The sequence below is a fragment of the Hemicordylus capensis genome, chromosome 4 (genome assembly GCF_027244095.1).
Source record: "Hemicordylus capensis ecotype Gifberg chromosome 4, rHemCap1.1.pri, whole genome shotgun sequence".
In the NCBI taxonomy this organism is placed as follows: domain Eukaryota; kingdom Metazoa; phylum Chordata; class Lepidosauria; order Squamata; family Cordylidae; genus Hemicordylus; species Hemicordylus capensis.
The window spans coordinates 287,547,345-287,566,204 of NC_069660.1; the positions used below are offsets into that span (position 1 = coordinate 287,547,345).

Consider the following 18,860-nt stretch of genomic DNA (forward strand, 5'->3'; position numbering starts at 1 on the left):
CATCAGTTTCGGAGGTTGAATACAACTGAAGGAAGCCCGGGTGGGTGCGCAGCTGGGGGAGTCGGTCATGTGACTTGCCTCTGGGGGGGCCCCAAGGCAGTGGGCCCCCAGACAACTGTCTCCCCTTGCCCTGTTATAGTTACGCCCCTGGGGGTGAGGATGGGACAGTTTCCCCCCTTTTATTCCCACTCTGCTATAGGCTGCAGCCCAAGCTGGAACAGGGCTGCAGCCTATAGTAGAGTGAGAGGCGGAGCCTAAGCCTGAGTGCATTCACTCAGCAGGAGGCAGGGAGCAGGAAGGAGCTGAGCGGGCTTTTAAAGATATAAAAGGGGGGAATTCTCCCCTCCTCACCCTCCCAACCCTCCCTGAAGCCAGTCACTGCAACCTGCCAGCAGTTGCAGTGTCCTTTTAGGGGAGAAAAGGGGATAACTTTCATCTCACCCAGTCACTCCCCCTTTCTGCAGTAGTTACTGTCACTGCCGCCGTGCCTTTTAAATTAAAAAATGAAGTAAAGGAGGGGAAATTTCCTCTCGCCCCCTGCTGCTTCCCCCAGAGGCAGAGGCATGGCAAAGCAACTGGTATTGGGAGGTATACTGCCTCTAACATTGAGTTTCTATTTAATTATTATGGCTAATAGTTGTTATTATTTCCATCTTCCATTAATTTCTCTAATCCCCTTTTAAAGCCGCCTAAGCCTGTGCCCATTGCTACGTCTTGTTGCAGCTAATTCCACAAGTTAATTATGAGTTGCGTGAAAAGTAGTGTTTTCTTTTGTCTGTCCTGACAGGCACTACTGTAGTAGGAGGGGCATAAAAAGGCTCCCTTTTGACAGCACAAAGTGTACTTATTAAAAGGAACGTACATCAATCTTCCAGGATGACTACATAAAAACCCAAACCAGGTGGAATAGTGGGACTGAATGCACTGGAAAACTAATTTCCTCAAGAACAACTTGTATTCCTTAGGCTTTAAGAATGGCTCAGATAGAAGAACAGTCCCATTCACTGCACCACAGTGTGAACTGTGGTGAGCTTTGCTTTTGAAGAAAGTTTACATTCAGCTTTCTGCCTTGGTGTCTTCACCATTGTGAGCCACATGTTGAAGCATGCCTGGCAATTCCTCCTCCATTTTAGATGTCTTCCATAGTGCATCCGGGAGATAACCATGAAAGCACTGCTTAATACAACTTTATAGGCAGGGGCAACCCTTATATGAGGCGAGGTGAGGTGGTCACCTCAGGCAGCAGATTGTTGGGGTGTCAGAGAGGTGGCAAGATGTCCTCCTGTACCTCACTTTAAAAAAAGGGGGGAAAGAGGGTCCAGGCAAGGGGGTGGCATTTAGCTGCCTGCATCAAGCACACACAGGTCTTGAGCTGCTACTGTTCATAAACTTTCTCAAGGAAGACCAGGGAAGGTGTGCAATCATTATAACAGGTTGGCAAATATCCAGTTACATGATTCTGTGTGGTAAGGAAGAAGGGCAATAGCTCAGTGAAAGAGCACATGCTTAGCATACACAAGGAGGTCTCAGGTTCAGTCCTCAGAGTATCGAGATTGGTTAAAGCAGGAGTGTTTAACCTCACCTCTCCTGCAGATGTTGGCGGCCTACAATGTCTCCCATCATTCCTGTTGGCCGCTATAGCTGGGGACGGTGGGAGTTGTAGTCCAACAACAGCTGGGGGGCCAAGGATGTGTAGTGGACTTGGGAAAGGCTCTTGTCTTAGTTATGGAAAAGCTGCCACCAGCCAAAGCAGACAATCTTGAGTCAGATGAACTTCTGGACTGGCTCAGTATAATGCAGCTTGCTTGCTTATTTATTTATTTATTACATATACACAAAGGACCCTGGGCAGCTCATAATATAAAAACCACTGAAACATTAACACAGTTAAAACAATTTAAAATACAATATATATAAAAGAAAGAAACACCACTAGGCAGAGAAGCTTTATTTACTATGTTCGTATTGCATTTACAGTATTTACTATTTTTATATAGAACGTATTTCCATCATTAACAGCTCCCAAGGTGATCAGCAATAAAAACAAATTTTAAAAATTCAGTTAATATAAGTCTAAAAACAAATCTAAATCTAACTGGAAGATATTCATTCATTCGTTCATTCATTCATTCATTCATTCTTCAGACTGTCGGTGCGCCACAAATATAGAGAGTAAAAATGTTTGTAGGCTAGCAGTGTGTTAATTTAATACCAAGACCCTCCATATAGATTTAGACACCATTTGTTTTCTAATGTGCAATTTGCTCACCATGTGATAGAATCCAATACATATGTACAAAGGATCCTAGTCAGAACTTTGCTCCTGGTTGAGAATATGGCTTAGAATAGATCCAACTTCTACAAATATTCATCCATATTTTTACTCAACCTTTTATCCCAATTTCATCTCTTTATATGAACATTACTCCATAGGGGTAGCTATGAGTCCCCTTTCCCGCTGCTTCCTCATAACAGTCGCTCCATGGATGATACAGTGAAACTGCAGGTTGTAAGAAATGCTAACATGACACGAAGCGTTTTGACTCATTTTTCCTCTTTTTTGAATGAATGCAGGGAAGCCCTTTTCTTTGCAGGGAAGCCCTTTTCTAAACAGTCAGAATTGAAAAGCCATGTGAAACTGCATGGATTACAGGACTGGCATAGAGCAAATACGCTGGTTTCTGTGAAAAGGAAGAAAAAGAGAAAGGTAAAAAGAGATTTAAAACAAAACAAAAGCTTACTGGCTGCTTTCCTCTCTATATGTCAGATAACCTTAGGGTTGTCCATCTTTGGCCAGAAAAAAAGGGGAATTTATTAAGCGACCCTCTATGTGGGTCATTTGCAGCCCTGAGATCGCTCCTACAGCAAGCTGGATGCACCATTTTATTGATCTAGTGACAAGTGGAGGAGACTGCATTGCACGTTAGAGAAAAATGGCATTTTAATCAGTGCAAATTTAGTGATTAGCCCACAGTTATTAATTTTTCATGGTGATGTTAGCTTCTTCACGGGGCTTAATTTGTTTCTCGCTTCACACTGTATTGCCATAAATCAGAACTGGCCCATGACATTGTATTGCCTGAAGCAAATATTGATTTTATTGTTAGATTTATATACAGTACCACCTTTCCCTAAAATTATCTCAAGGTGGTTTACAAAATATATATTTTTAATCAATTCAAAACTATTAAACAGTTAAAACAATAGAAGTATTAAATTGGAATATAAGAAAAAATACAAATCAGTTTTTTAAAGCTTTTAAAAATATATATACACAATAAAACTGTAAAACACAGCACAGAAGCAGCAGAAACAAGAAAATAACACTCTCATAAAAGTCTGGGTAAAAAACCCACAATTTTACTTGCTTTCTAAAAGCTGTAATGGAGACTGAGGAGTGGATGCCCACAGGGAGAGCATTCCAAATCGTACCCCTTTTCCTTCTCTTTTTTGCTGTTAAAATCATACCCATTTTATGGGTGCCATTTTATCTTCCTTCCTCTGCAGGCTGCGTGTGTGTGTGTGTGGCGGTGGGGTGTGTGTGCTGCTGGATGGGCTGCCATGTGACCCCTGAAAACTGGCCCCCAATCTGCCCCCTGAAGTGGTCCACTTCACTCTACTTCATGACAGAGCTGGCCGTGTCCTCAATCCCCTCACCTCTGTCCAGAACTCTAGTGCCAAAATTATTTACCTTTCCGGTTGCTCTAATACTATGACAGCCTGCATTCTGTAAAACCCCTGCTTCGGTCTTCTGTCTGCTCCCCAATCCGGCACAAACTCCTCATTCTCTCCTTCAAAGCCTCGCTTGGCTTTATCCCTCGTTATTTCTCTGTTCTTCTCTCCCGATACATCCCTGCTTGCTGCTCCAGCTCTGCCACCCTCACTCATCTGAAGGCCTCCTCCTCTTCCTCCTCCCTCAGACAGCTCTACCTTTTCTCTCTTGTTTTCCCTCATGTCTGGAATGGGCTTCTGACTGAATTCCCTCAAATCTCTCTTCAAAACTGTCCGTTTCTGTGAAGCCATTGGAACAATAGTTCTTGCAACCCACTGTGACTTCAGTCCATGTAACTGAAATCTGTATTCTTCCGGGGCTTAATTCCTGCCTGCCTCCCTTCCCTTCTTCTGTTGTCTCCAGCGTGTTGAATTTTAGTGTAAGCTCTTTGGGGCAGAGACTGTTCTCCTGTCCTACAGAGCAATCTACACAGGCTTTTAAAGATCCTCTTGCTCTGCCCCACCATTAGCTTGGGTGCGTATGACAGTAACCAGATACTTTTTGGTAGTGATTCTGTGCCTGTGGAGTTTCCTACTTGTGGAGATTTGACAAGCTGTCTCTCCATGTTCAAAAGAAAGCTGTCTTATTTAGAGGGGGAAATTGCTCTCCTCTTCAGATAAGCTTTAGGGTGTAGATGATCTATTTTAAATTTTCTGCCTTGCTTTTAATATGGTTTTTTAAAAGCTATGGTTTTTGAGAAGTGTTGGCTGCTGTACTGTTTCAATGTTTTAAATTTAATGCTTGTTTTAAAGTCTTTAAAATGTTTGTTTATTTGCTGCATTTATATCCTCTCTTCCTCCAAGGAGCCCAGATGTTTATCCCCACAACAACCCTGTGAGGGTTGTTTAGGCTGAGAGATACATGACTGGCCCAGAGTCACCCAGTGAGTTTCATGGCTGAATGGGAATTTGAACTCAAGTTTCCCCAGTCCTAGTACAACATTCTAACCACTACACCACAATGTTAATAGATTAGATTACACCTTATTCTGTTTGTTATTCTGTGTTCGTGGCAGGGAATTGCTTTTGCTACCCAGTCCTGAGCCTTTCGGATGGGATAGGCCATAAATCTCAAGAAATAATTGAACAATTAAGGGCACACTTCTATAAACTGTGGCTTTACCCTTCACATTACTCATGACTGGGAAATAATTGGATTCCTGCTGGCCAGTCTTTTAAAAGGAGAAGTCACACGCCATACATTTGTGTACTTTTCATAAATGATAGGCTAGGTGTGTGTGTTTTGGATTTGGGTCTTGGAATCAAGTACAAAATGTATCTAAGAAGCAACCCTCAGAAGCATTTGCTTGAGTCCGAGAAGAAGTCATTAGCTTTCTCACTTCCCCAGCCAAGCAAACAGTTGCTCCTGCAGTTCGTTCTATGGCAATTAAATGTGAAGCCAAGTCTCAAGTGTCTTTGGAGAGGCAATATTAAATGCATCTGCGGTTCATTTGAGTTCTGAAATGGACATTTAAAAAATAACAGGATTTTTCTTTTTCTTTAACAGTTCAACCCAGCTCAAAGAGTTAGGGCCAAAGGACATGTTATGTGGGAGATCTGTCATTAATTTCTTTGTTTTTGTTTTGAACTGCTTGTAGCTATGGAGGGGGGGGGGCTATAAAAATTAGCCCCCTTTGCCTTGCAAGCTGCTGATGTCAGCCTTTGGGCAAACAACAGTTTGGGAAACAGCTTTGAACAGAAAAATTGGGGGTGAGGGAAAGGGTGAAACACAGCTCCTTCCACTATTCCTCCAAACAGAGAGACCCCCTCCCCCTTAGTGGTATTTCATTTTTTTCTTTGGAGATCAATTCCAGATTCCACACATAAAATGGCTGTGGCAGAAGGAGGAAGATCCTCTGAGGTGAGGTGACAGCCAGGGGGAATATAGGAACACAGGAAGCTGCCTGATCCCAATGTTGACACAATGTCTGACATAGTTTCAGAATTCAACCTTTTGTACTTCTCATCTTTTCAGATTTTTATTTTGACATTCAACTTTGAGGGAAATGCAAAAAGCAATCTTGCAGCATCTTAAAGACTAACATGTTTATTGTGGCATGAGTATTCATAGATAAGAGCCTGCTTCAGCCACTAGAATTAGAAAAGGGATACTCTGAGGGATACTTGGGAAAAACTTTAATCTTGGTCATTAATCTTAAGGAGCGGCTTGCTAAATTAAATATATTTATACTCCCCGCCCCAAACCCTAAATTTAATAGTATCCATAACTGGGAATTAGGATAGCAACATTTACTCAATTAATTGGATAGAATAATGGGCTGGAAAAAATTAAGATGCTCCTGATTAATCAAGTAGCAGATTTATATAATTTTTAATAAAAGTTATCATAAAAACTGCAGGTGGTAAGCATCGTTTTCAAGGGGCATTCCTCCTTTCCTCTCATACAGGAGGGAAAGATGGTCCCTCTTATGACACATGCAAGCAGAGGAACATAGGAAGCTGCCATATACTGAATCAAACCATTGGTCTATCTCAGTACTGTCTTCACAGACTGGCAGTGGCTTCTCCAAGGTTGCAGGCAGGCATCTCTCAGCTCTATCTTGGAGAAGACAGGGAGGGAACTTAAAACCTGCTGCTCTTCCCAGAGTGGCTCTATCCCCTGAGGGGAATATCTTACAGTGCTCATACATGTAGTCTCTAAAGCATAATCTAAAACAAACAAGCAAGCAGGCCTCTGGTTTTAGCCATTTTTACCCCATTTGTAAATTTAACCAACTAAAACTCATCTAATGAACCAGCTAAGCTTTCTTTAAGTGGGTGGCAGTTTTACTTATTTAAAAAATTATTAGGAGAATGCTGACTGCTTCAAGCAAATAAATATTTGCTTGTTCCTTCCCTCAAATGCATTTCACTCCTAAATTTCAACTCGATTGTCCTTGTCCCGAGTGGAACACAGGGACATAGGCAACTGCCATATACTGAGTCAGACCACTGATCCATCTAGCTCAATATTGTCTACACAGACTGGCAGTGGATTCTCCAAAGTTGCAGGCAGGAATCTCTCTCAGCCCTATATTGGAGTTGCCATGGAGGGAACTTGATACCTTCTTCATGCAAGCATACAGATGCTCTTCCCAGAGCAGCCCAATCCCTAGAGGGGAATATCTCACAGTGCTCACACATGTAGTCTCTCATTCAAATGCAACCAGGGCAGACCCTGCTTAGCAAAGGGGACAATTCATGCTTGCAACCACAAGACCAGTTCTCCTCCATATCTGCATGCAAAAATCCAATCTGCTAGAAGGACTAGCAGATAGCATCCATGCAAAACTCCAGATTCAGGGGAGGTGTACATAGGTTTAAGAGGATGGGGACAAGAAAGCACTGTCTAAACCCTGTGTGGAGTATATGAAAAGTGGCCCAAGAGTACCATTTGTTCCATTCACTAACCAAACATTTCTTCCTCCTGCCAGACAAAAAGAAAAGTGGGGGTGGGGGAGAAAAAAGAGCCTTGTGCCACCGTCAGTCTTTTCCCTTTGCTTATCTTCTGTGCCACTCTTTATTTTGCTTCTTTGCCGTGCAAATAACCAACCATCTTCCAGTGGGGCTTTTGCCCAGCCCTTTTGTGCCCTGCAGTCATTGCTGTGTCTTTTAAGAGAAAATTGATTCTTTGGAATGCTGTGTGTGCACATACTTATCTGAGCCCTACAGCCCACACCTGCTGAACAGGTAAACCAGATCCTCAGCAATCGGCCTCTGCAGCTACATTCCAGCTTGGCAAGCTATTACTCTCTAATTGCTACCTGTCAAACAGGTAAACTAAGCTCTTGGGCCATGTCCAAACAAGTGCATGTTCCCACGAAATCCTAAACTTCACAACCTTTGACCCCCATGCAGGCCCACAAATAATTTTAACTGGGGCTGACTGAAAGAAAATGATATATCTCCACCATTATTCTCATCTTGCAATCTAGGTAACTTTGTAAGAGCAGGGACCAATAAATATTTGTAAAAATTATGTGCATATATTGCATATTCTGTGTAACAAGCAAAGATATATATATAGGGCTGCTTTCTCTCAAGTCGCAGTAGGAAGGGCTTCCTTTCCCTCTGTGGCCAAAGGATCCTGCCCACAGTCATTCCTATAGTGGAGTGTGGGATGACCGCAGCATGCCAGCAAGGAGCAGCCATTTACTAAAGGCAATAATTACATATGTCTCTGAAACCAACACTGGATTGTCTGTACGGTGGTTGCAGCCACCAGCGTCTGAGTCACTGACACCGCGGTGAAAATATGTAAAGTTTCCTCGGGCTGAACAAGTTCTGCTACAAAGGAGCATTTGGGAAAGGTGGAACAGGCACTTCTTGTTCCTTCCTTTCTTCCCGTTCAGACTTGCCCTGCAGAAAGGAGAAGAATAACAGGATCAGCCTGCTCGGGAGAAGCGGGCCTCCAAACAGAAGACTTGCACAATAGCTGTGCTGCTTCACAGGCTAATTCTTGTTCCATTTCAAAATAAAATTTACCTCAGAAAAATGGCTAGCATCCAGTTGTGGCATGTGGCATTTAGGAGGTGGGCCCCTGCCTGTCTAAGCCTTCACATGCCCTTCCAAAACCAGGTGCACCTGAACTCCAAGACAGGGGCAATTGTTTGTTTAATTATCACATCAAAGAAAGCAACACCCATGGGAGGCCTAAACATAAACCAGCATTTTGAACTAACAGAAGCAGAAAAAGAAGTTATAGCCCCAATTGCCATAATAGGCAATTTGTTATCTGCCTTTGAAATTTTCTTTACATATATTTATCCACCACTATTCTCATCTTGCAATCTAGGTAACTTTGTAAAAACAGGGACCAATAAATATCTGTAAAAATTATGTGCATATATTGCATATTCTGTGTACCAAGCAAGGAAGTGGCAAATGGAAGTGGCAAATATTTGTTAAAATTGTGTGCAAATATTGCATAATGTATGTTCCAGGCAAGGAGACTGCAGAGTGCAGTGGTGATTAAGGGAAAGGGAGTCGCTTGTCATATTTCTGGAACCTTCCTTTTGAGGTCTCATGGACTACATTTTATCTCTACTCAAGGTCAGTGTGTGTATGTGTAGGGGAGGATTCAGATGGGGGAATACTGACCAAGATTTAGCTTTGGGTACTCTGTCAACATGGTAAACCCCTCCTGTATTCTACCAGAAAAAAACACATGGCCCTGGGGTCACCAGGAGTTGACACCGACTCGATGGCACAACTTTACTCTGCCAACACTGTGAGATCCACCTCTCATCCCGTCCAGGGGCAGAATCCAGACCAAATTAGTTGTGACTAAGCACCATTGAAATCAATGAGACATGACTAACAAGTCCCATTAATTTCAATGGGATTTAGTAATTACTAACTTAGTCTGAATTGTGCCCCAGGTCTCATTTTTATGGCTGGTGCACAATATCCCCTGCTAACTAGGCAAAGATAAGAACATAAGAACACCCCTGCTAGATCAAGCCCATGGCCTATCTAGTCTAGTATCCTGTTTCACACAGTGGCCCACCAGATGCCCCTGGGAAGCCTGCTATTGCTCCCCGGCAACTAATATTTAGAGGCATCTCACCTCTGAGGCTGGAGGTGGCCTATAGCTATCAGATGCACCTTTTGAAGTGGTTGCTTTCTTGTATTTAGCAGGGGAGTAGCAATTGCCCCATTTTTCCAGTGCCTGCCACTGGTTTCCTTCTTCTGTTTTTCTTTTGGGATGGGACAGAAGAAAAATCCCTTTTGGGGCAGGGAACCACCTTAGAGGAAGAGAGCTGGTCTTGTGGTAGCAAGCATGACTTGTCCCATAAGCTAAGCAGGATCCACCCTGGTTGCATACGAAAGGGAGACTAGAAGTGTGAGCACTGTAAGATATTCCCTTAGGGGATGGAGCCGCTCTGGGAAGAGCAGAAGGTTCCAAGTTCCCTCCCTGGCAACTTCCAAGATAGGGCTGAGAGAGATTCCTGCCTGCAACTTGGAGAAGCCGCTGCCAGTCTGTGTAGACAATACTGAGCAAGATGGACCTATAGTCTGACTCAGTATATGGCAGTTTCCTATGTTCTATTTTCTTTTGCTATGTAAATGGCTTTGAGATCTTTTGTTGTTGTTGAAAAGTAGAATATACATATTTTTAATAATAGTAGTAATTATCCCCCATGGCACCTGCTTCTTTCTGTTATATCTATTGCTGTTTGCTACATTGATCCCCCGACTGTGTGGAGAGTTCCACCACAGACATTGGATGCTTCTGGGAACATCATTGCCCATCAGACTAGGAGAACCTATGGTGCAAACAGCAACAGATGTTAGATACGGAGACAGTTGCCATAGACTGGCAACTTTAGGCCATGGCTGAAAATTATTCGTATGAAGGGACTGAAGCAGAATCCAGAAAACGAGTCAGGTAATAATTGCTGTTGGCAGGCCTTGTGGCCAAAGCGAGGGTGGGAGCAGGTATTCAGCACAGATGGAGTCTAGCAAGCTGCAGTCTTCAGGGACATATTTCTGTGCTCACAGGCACAGGCAGCTGCAGAGGGGATTGCCAAAAATCACCCTCCCTTTCTTCTATTCATACATGGAAGTGTCCTCTGTCTATACTAACACTTAGTGTGGATATAGGCTTGTATTTTTGAAATTAATACTTCCAGAAGGGTTTGAGTGTGTGTGTGTGTGGGGGGGGAGCACATAAGTAAAGTATCAGGGGTTTAACACACCCCTGGGGAATTAAGAGTGGGGCATCATTAAAGGCCCTAGATCCCTGTATAGCTTCAGCCATGTACTACAAATATGATTTCATTTTTGTAGAGTAATTGTCAGAAACATTGCTTTAAAAAACCCCAAAAACTATGGCTGTGGGAGCCTCTAGATGTTCTCCTCACCATGTGGTGCTTGCTTACCCAGAACAGCAGCTGCACAGCTAGGATAATGTGGGCTTAATATGAGGGGGCTTAACTGCACGGATCTTTCCCTTTAGTCAGGAGGGAGAGGTGCCGATTCTGTGGGAAAGACTCATTCATTTGGGTTCCATCCACACCACTGGTTTTTTAAAAACTTTATCCCAGCAGGAGCCCATTATAGCTAAGAGACTCCCCTTTGGCTGACAAAGGCAGCTTAATCAGATTCTAATTTACCCCAATATCAGATTATCCAAATGCTATTTACAAGCATAGGAAGGTTAATTCAAATGGTGAAAAGCAGACAAAAGCAGAATATAAGGCAGCAGACACAATGGAAAATATCTAAAACTAGCGCAATTATGCCTAATCAGGTATTTTATAAAACCCAATTTCTTTTCTACAGCTTTTGTCTCCCATTTTACTAAGGATCCAGAAGATTGCTAGACTGTTGCTTTGTTTTCTTTAAACAAAAGGCACTTTGTAACATTTTGGACCATCTTTGCTGACACAGCAATAGCCTTACCAGGATAGGCTGACACATGAATTATTTTACACAGTGATGGGTGAAAAACCAAGCAGCTTTAGGTTATTTTAATAGCGGTAGACATGGCTGTATAGTCCCCTTCATCCATGAATACTTATGCTGGTATTTGCCCATCACCAGAGGATTGTGCTACTCATCCAGTAGAACTGTGTTTATGCAACAGCCCTGGGGGCTGTGCAAATAATCAGATTATAATCAAGAGGTCAATTCAGTGTAAGAGAAGGTCACTTTGATATGCATGTATAGGTGGGTGTATGAATTTAAGTGATATGCTGATGTGGAATAATTGTGGAATTAAGAGCCACTTGCACTTCTGATTTATTTCTCTTAAGATCCCATTTCATTTCTGGACATGTTAAAAAAGGGAGGGAGGGAAAGGGAGAGGGGTAAAAGAGAGAGACTTGCCTGTGCAAGGTCCACATTTACATGGCCTGGGCCACATTTAACCCCTGCTAACTGAGCAAAGAGGCAGATTGTGGTGATACTCTTCTATTGAGCAGGGGGAGAGCAACTGTCCCTATCCAACCCCAGCACAGCATTCCTCCAGCGGCTGTTGCTGGTGTCTGCATTTCTTTTTAGACTGCGAGCCCTGTTGGGACAGGACACCTTTCTTATTTCATTTTCTATGAACACCATTTTGTAAACTTTTTTGTTGTTGTTAAAAAGTGGTATATACATATCAGATTACCAGCTCCTGTGTATCGGGTGGCCAACCTGAGGCTTTCCAGCTGTTGTTGGACTACAACTCCTATAATCCCCAGGCACAATTGCAGCTGGGGATGATGAGAGTTGTAGTGGTCCATACAGCCATATAACCCGATATGCTAACACTTGTATACCTGACTTAAATATATTCCTTTGGTTGCATGGAATCCTAAACTGACAAATCCTGCATTCCCTACAGTACACTTAAATGGGGCCTCACAACTGGTTGTACATGCCCAGCTTGATTTAAATGGGGTCTGGGAGGGACATATTCAAGTACTAGGTAACATAAGCATCTCTAGACAGGGCTGAGAGAAGCTGCTGCTGCCTGCCTGTCTAGACAGTACCGAGCTAGATGGACCAATAGTCTGACTCAGTATAAGGCGGCTTCCTATGTGTCCCACTGCAGACATGAGGAATTCTCATCATAATCACATTTACTTATTCTGGGTAAAATAGCAGCATTTTCACTACACTGCACTTTGGGATTTAGATTATTCCTGTTTGTCTTGTACACATTCTATTCTTAAACCACAAGACAAGGGGAAGAAAGAAAGACTGATTTGGATTTGCAGGCGAAAAGGGTTCTTTGCTGCTGTGCATTCCCCATGGTTTCGTATTTGCAAAATGCCTGTGTACGCTTTTAGCGCCATGTCTAATTATATAGTTCATTGTTTAGAGAGTTGGGTACCGCAACTCAATTTTAATGTTCATACGATTGCACTATAGTTTCTGTTGCCAAGATGCATTTGCTTAATTGTTCATAGCAATGGTAATATTCGATCACATGGGAATTCTCTGAGTGTGCTACGAGTGCTTTAGGTGGGGTTTGGGAGGGGCACACATCAACTGTCAGCAACTAATTAGTGACTAATCCTGCAGAGTGAAATTCCCACACATTATCAAGCCATCCTTGGTGACTTTCCCAATTAGCATCACAACACCTGAAGCTTTAAACAGTATGCACATCTCTCTCTCTCTCTCTCTCTCTCTCTCTCTCTCTCTCTCTCTCTCTCTCTCACACAGCTGGTATAGATTTATCCAATGTACCTACCTACACAAATTTGTTGGATAGAAGTTTCTGACACAAGCCACACTAGCAGTATCCAAAATAAGTGGACAGACACATCTCTGCTCAAGTGGGTTTGCTCCAAGTTCCAGAGGAGTAGCTGAGTCAGTGGCAAGAAAACCATCAAAGGTTTCAATGCTATACTGTACACATTTTAGTACAGATAGATAGGCTCGTTTTCATGATAGTATCATCCTCCAGGACAATACTGAGCAAAGAGGCACCTTTTAAAAGTGGTGATGATTCTCTTTATTGAGCAGGGGGAGAGCAACTGGCTCTATCCAACTCCAGCACAGCATCCCTCCAGTGGCTGTTGCTGGTGTCTATCTTATATAACTTTTTAGATTGTGAGCCCTTTGGGGACAGGGAACCAACTTTATTTTTATTTCTCTGTGTAAACAGTTTTGGGAACCTTTTGTTGAAAAGCGGTGTATAAATAATGTCGCTGTCATCATTCACATGAATAGGGTAGGAGAAGCCTCCTACCTAAGTTCGGGAGCTGTACATGCTCCCATTTTCTGCTCGTGTGTGTGTTAAAAACAAGGTCAAAGGTGCCAGCAGTGATAGTGTGCTAAGCAGTAGCTGGGCTGGAGGTCTTTGACTAAGTAAGAGGGAAAGCCCTCCAACTCACCTACTTAGCACATGGTCACTGCTGATACCTCCGGCCAGGTTTTTAACTCACACACATAGAAAACAAGTGTGCACAGCTCTCAGACTTGGGTAGGAGGCCACCCCTACCTTATTCACGACCATGAGAATGAGCCTATTTAACTGAGACCAAACTTAGCAGAACCTATTTCTGCGTAGACCTAGAAAGTTGCCTGATGCTTAAGCCATTAGTCTATCCAGCTCAGCACAGTTTACGCTCATTGGCAGCAGCTCTCCAAGGTTTCAGCCAGGAGTCTTTCCCAGCCCTACTCAGAGATGATACGGTGCTTTGCTACTGAGCTACAGCCCCAACAGTCACTTAATGGCGCAGCAGGGAAGTAACTTGCCAAGGGAGCAAGAGGTTGCTGGTTCGAATCCCTGCTGGTATGTTTCTCAGACTATGGGAAACACCTATCTCGGGCAGCACAGCAACGACAGAGGAAGATGCTGAAAGGTATCATCTCAGACAGCACAGGAGATGGGAATGGTAACCCCCTCCTGTATTCTACCAAAGACAACCACAGGGCTCTGTGGGCACCAAGAGCCGACACCAACTCGATGGCACAACTTTAGATTACAGCCCCAACACCAACATGCATAGGATTGTACCGCAGGAATCTTATGGACCTTTAAAAGACTAATACTTCTATTTTGACATAAGCTACCATGGACTGGAGCCCATTTTACTGGATGCATTTGGTATTTGTTGACTCATAGAAATACTTATGACATGTCCCCATAGAATGGAATTTTCCCAGTGTTTTAGGAGATGGGGAACATGCCAGGGAGAAGGCTCATCCCTCCTTCCCATGATTAGTGTCAACATGTGAATAGAGCCCTATTCACAGTATGGTCAACACTCATACAATCTGCGTGCAGTGTACACAGGTATAGATCTGTACACAGATAGTTAGTCATGTTTTATGTTGAACACAGGTACAGCAGTAAACTTCTTATCTATATCTGCATTTCAAGGGGCCTGTATCCAGTTTCACAATAAACAATAGTCACTCACAAAAAACAAAAAAACATGGCTGTGAGTAAAGATATCTGAATGCAGGCACAACATAATGTCTGAATAGGACTGAGATGGCATCATGGCTTGCCCCCAAAATGATAATTTACACAAGAGCGAAGGAAGAAGCAGATGAGCTCGTGGCACACTCTTGATGCTCTCAAAGTTAGGAGACTGGGAGTGTTATGTCTGCACCAGCCTGTAAGATTGGTATAATGCTAACATTCAGGGCATTTTCATACCTGGCATTAAAAAGTGTGTATCTCCATATGAATCTGCCTGTATATGCAGATATTCAGAAGTGGTTCTACTCTCTGTCTTCTGAGATGTGTGTGAGATATGGCCTTCTTCCTGATAATGCAGCCCAGGCTGGGAACACTCTGCTACAGGGGATCTGATTAGCTCCCTCTCATTGTGCCTTTAGGTGTCAGCTAAAAACAAACTTATTTTAATCAGGGCACACTTAGCTAATTCTTCCCTGCTAACTGAGCAAAGAGGCACCTTTAAAAAGTGGCAATTCTCTTTATTTAGCAGGAGGAGAGCAACTGTCCCTATCCATTCCCAGCACATCATCCCTCCAGGGTATGTTATTGGTGTCTATCTTATGGTTCTTTTTTAGATTGTGAGCCCTGTGGGGACAGGTAGCCATTTTATTTATTTATTTATATCTACCTATGTACACTGCTTTGGCAACTTTTGTTTAAAAGTGGTGCATAAATATCCGTTGTCCTTAGCTGTGATGTTTTATTGCCTGTTTTGTTTTGTAGTTGTGATTATATGAGTGTTTGATCATTAACTGTTTTGAAGGTAGGATTGCTAACTCTGACTAAAGCTATTCCTGGAAATTCCCCCCACCCCCATCCCTCCCTGCCAACATCAAGCTATGAAAATCTCCAGGATTGCTTTCCATAGTCACCTAAAAATTGATGCCAATTCCCAGAAAGTCCCGGCCAATCCTAGCAGGTTAGTAACCCTACTCAGGGGTCCTATTTTAGGATGGCAAGGTGGGATCCTGCAATATTCACATACATACATCTGTTGTTTCTCTCTTTTGCTCATTGCATTACTTGCAGATGCTGTTTATGTAGAGAGGATTCATGTTAGGGAATGCACTGCAATCACTGTACATTTCACATATTAGGAGGTGGTTTAAGAGCAAAACAGATTTCAGCTTCTTGTGTGAAAGCACTCTTTTGCTCTACCTGAAATGCTGGGTTTTGCCTTTTCTTTGTAGACATTCAAGGCCCACAGTAGGTGGAGCCTTGCAGTGCTCCACATATCACAAAGGCTGACATTGTCCAGCCCCATGTCTGATGAAACAGGTAATCATAGGCTCCGACACTCCCTATTTATCAGGGAGAGTCCCTATTTTTTAGAATCTGTTCCTGAAGAAGTAGACACAAAGCCTTTGCTTTGTCCCTACTTCTGCCTCTTGGGGATGCCAAATTTTCTTCTTTATTTAAACCTGAGTTGCTAGAGTTGTCATTCTTCAGAATTCAGCTTCCTCTGCAGCATCTCTAGAACTTAAATCTCCGGGTGAGTGGGTGGATGCATTGCATCTTTAGTGCATCTGCAAGTAAATGGGTGCACAACACCAAGGCGTTCTGTAGTACACAGTATAAAGCAAAAGCAGGTGGAATCATCCAATCATCATCATCCAATCATCAGCATAATAGTGGGTGGGGAGATTTGGGCAATAATTCTTCACTGATAACCAGTAACTGGTTATCAGTGTATCGCTATCTTCATCTTCACAGTGTTGGAGGTATGGGCTTGGCTCATCTGCTTTGGTAATTTGCTATAGTGTATTGGCTGGTTCACACAGTCGTTCAGATCTAAGTTTCATGTGGGTTTCTGACATTAGCATGATGGTGTGGAACTACATCAAAGTGGCTTATGAGACTCCTGGCTTGGTGCAAGTTCACACAATCATACTAATGTTGGTAATTTATCATTCATTCATTCATTCATTCAGAAATATTTGTATCCTGCCCCTCCAATACACTACTGCTCAGGGCGGCTCACAACATTTATAAAATCATTACAATGTAAAATCAGACTAATAAAATTAACCAAATTAAGCTAAACAAGTGAAAAATCCAAGCTAAACCCACAATCAGAATTACAGATTTTAACATTTCAAATTAAAAGTCATGTTGCAGTGCCCAGGTTGCTTGGCCACATCCCTGCATGTTGTACAATACACTGCTTAGGTTGCTCGGCCATGGCCCCTATAAGCTCACCTATCTGCCTCAGTGAAAAATTAGAGGGCCTACAAAAGCTCATGTGCTTTCAATAAAATCATTTCAGGTGCAACTGAATTCTTTTTTAAAAGACTAACATGGCTAGCCTCATGTTGCTGCCTAATCCCATCGCACTTTTGCCACTGATAAGGGTGGATCCAGGCAGGGGAGTATAGACGGGCAAGCTCCTTCTTAGACAAGTAGCTTGCCCCCTCACATGCCCCTCCTCCCCATTCTGTTTCAGAAACCAAACATGTGGGTCACAGCTTGCCAATCCAGAAATGCACTTTGCCCCTTACGTGTCTCCCCCCGCCATTATGTTTCTAGCACCACCACTGGCCACTGACCTCTACAAAGTTTAGCCTCCACCTTCCCATCCAGTCCTATCCACTTTGTGTTTGAGTAAGCCTCAATGACTGGAATGGAGCTCTCTTTCACACAAAGATGGACTGCAGCCTTAGGGGCATAACTATACTACTAGAGCCTTTAACTGGGTTAATAGTTATTCCCCTGCCCAAGGAACAGTATTTGTCTAAAATGGAATCAGAGATCTCTAACCCACACTGGCAAATTCCATGCCAGGGGTGATTAAGAAATGAATTCAAGTCAATTGCCTAGTATCAAAGTTGATCTGTGGTGTGGCCACATTTGGAATACTGACTGATATCCTCACTAAACTACTCAATATTACTACTCAGGGAGGCTCTTCACATGAACAATGTGAAGAGCCTAAAGAGGGTTTGCAGGGAGAGTGGGTTTGACCCACTCTCCCTGCAGACAAAGCCGGTGCGAGCAGTGGGATTTGGGGGCCTCCTGGCCCCTGGTAGTCCCTGAAAGCACTGCTTGAGTGCACAGTACCTTCTGGGGAGCCTCTCCATTGGGGGTAACTCGTGAGTCAGCGTGGCATGAAGCCGCACTGCAACAACACATGGTACTTAAATCACTTTTTGGACGCCCTCGTGCGGGCTACCCAGGAGCTCCCCTTGGTTCTCATACGCAGGCAAAATCAGGCTGGACTTCCCTAGTCCGAATTTAGCCGTGCATGAGAATAGCCTTAGGGATTTCTCTAAAGCAGGGATCCTCAACGTTGGGCCCCCAGATGTTCTTGGACTTCAACTCCCATAATCCCCAGCCAAAGGCCACTGGGCCTGGGGATTATGGGAGTTGAAGTCCAAGAACATCTGGGGGCCCAACGTTGAGGATCCCTGCTCTAAAGGATTACTGAATGTCAATAGACTTCCTCTAGTAAATTTAGTCAAAATATGAAGCACTGTATACTGCAGCGGCTGACATCCTGATTAAATTTACTAGGAGTCCTGCTGAAATATAGTAATCCTTTAGAGTACTCCTTGAGTAGTAATATCAAGTAATTTATGTCCCATTATTGGGTTCCCAGATGATGTTCTTTTACAGGGGTGAACAACTCAAATACCCCAATGGGCCAGAACCAATCAAGACTTAGTGTGCGGGGGCCAAGGTAATGAAACAATTATTAATTAGTCATTAAAAATATTAATGGAAGCCATTATTAGTTAACCACAGCATGAGGAGAGAAGAGGAGGCTGCTAGCAACTGTTCCTCCTCTCTGCCCTTCAAGCACTTTCAGCTCTTAATTTTGAAAGGGGGCTGATCCCCATCAGGGCCATGGGGCAAGGCAGCACCTTGCACCTCACCTCAGACACCACAAAACTGGACCCACTCCTAGGGCCAGCAAAAAAAAAGTTGCCGCAGGCCAGATCCGGCCCCCAGACCTTATGTTGTGCAGGACTGGTACAACCTGGCCTTCAGCCATTGTGGCTGGGGATGATGGGGGTTGTAGTCCAACAACATTTGAGGACCCCAAGGTTGGGATCTCCTAGTTCTGGTCACGCATTTCAAAAAGGAAAGCACAGAGCTGGAAAGGGTATGGGAAAAGGCAGCCAAAATGACCAGGGAGAAAAGCTAAAGCCTTTGGATAATTTTTTTACTTAAGAAAAAAGTC

At 43.3% G+C, this 18,860-nt stretch overlaps 1 long non-coding RNA gene across 1 annotated transcript in view; it reads right to left on the minus strand.

Annotated features, from left to right (window-relative positions):
- Nucleotides 1-1,933: 1,933 nt before the first annotated feature.
- The window catches only part of LOC128323911 (uncharacterized), a 31,517-nt gene continuing 14,590 nt past the window's right edge, over nt 1,934-18,860 (minus strand). Inside the window, exon 4 of the long non-coding RNA XR_008306524.1 lies at nt 1,934-2,681. This is a non-coding gene — a long non-coding RNA (uncharacterized LOC128323911). The remainder of the gene's footprint in view (nt 2,682-18,860) is intronic.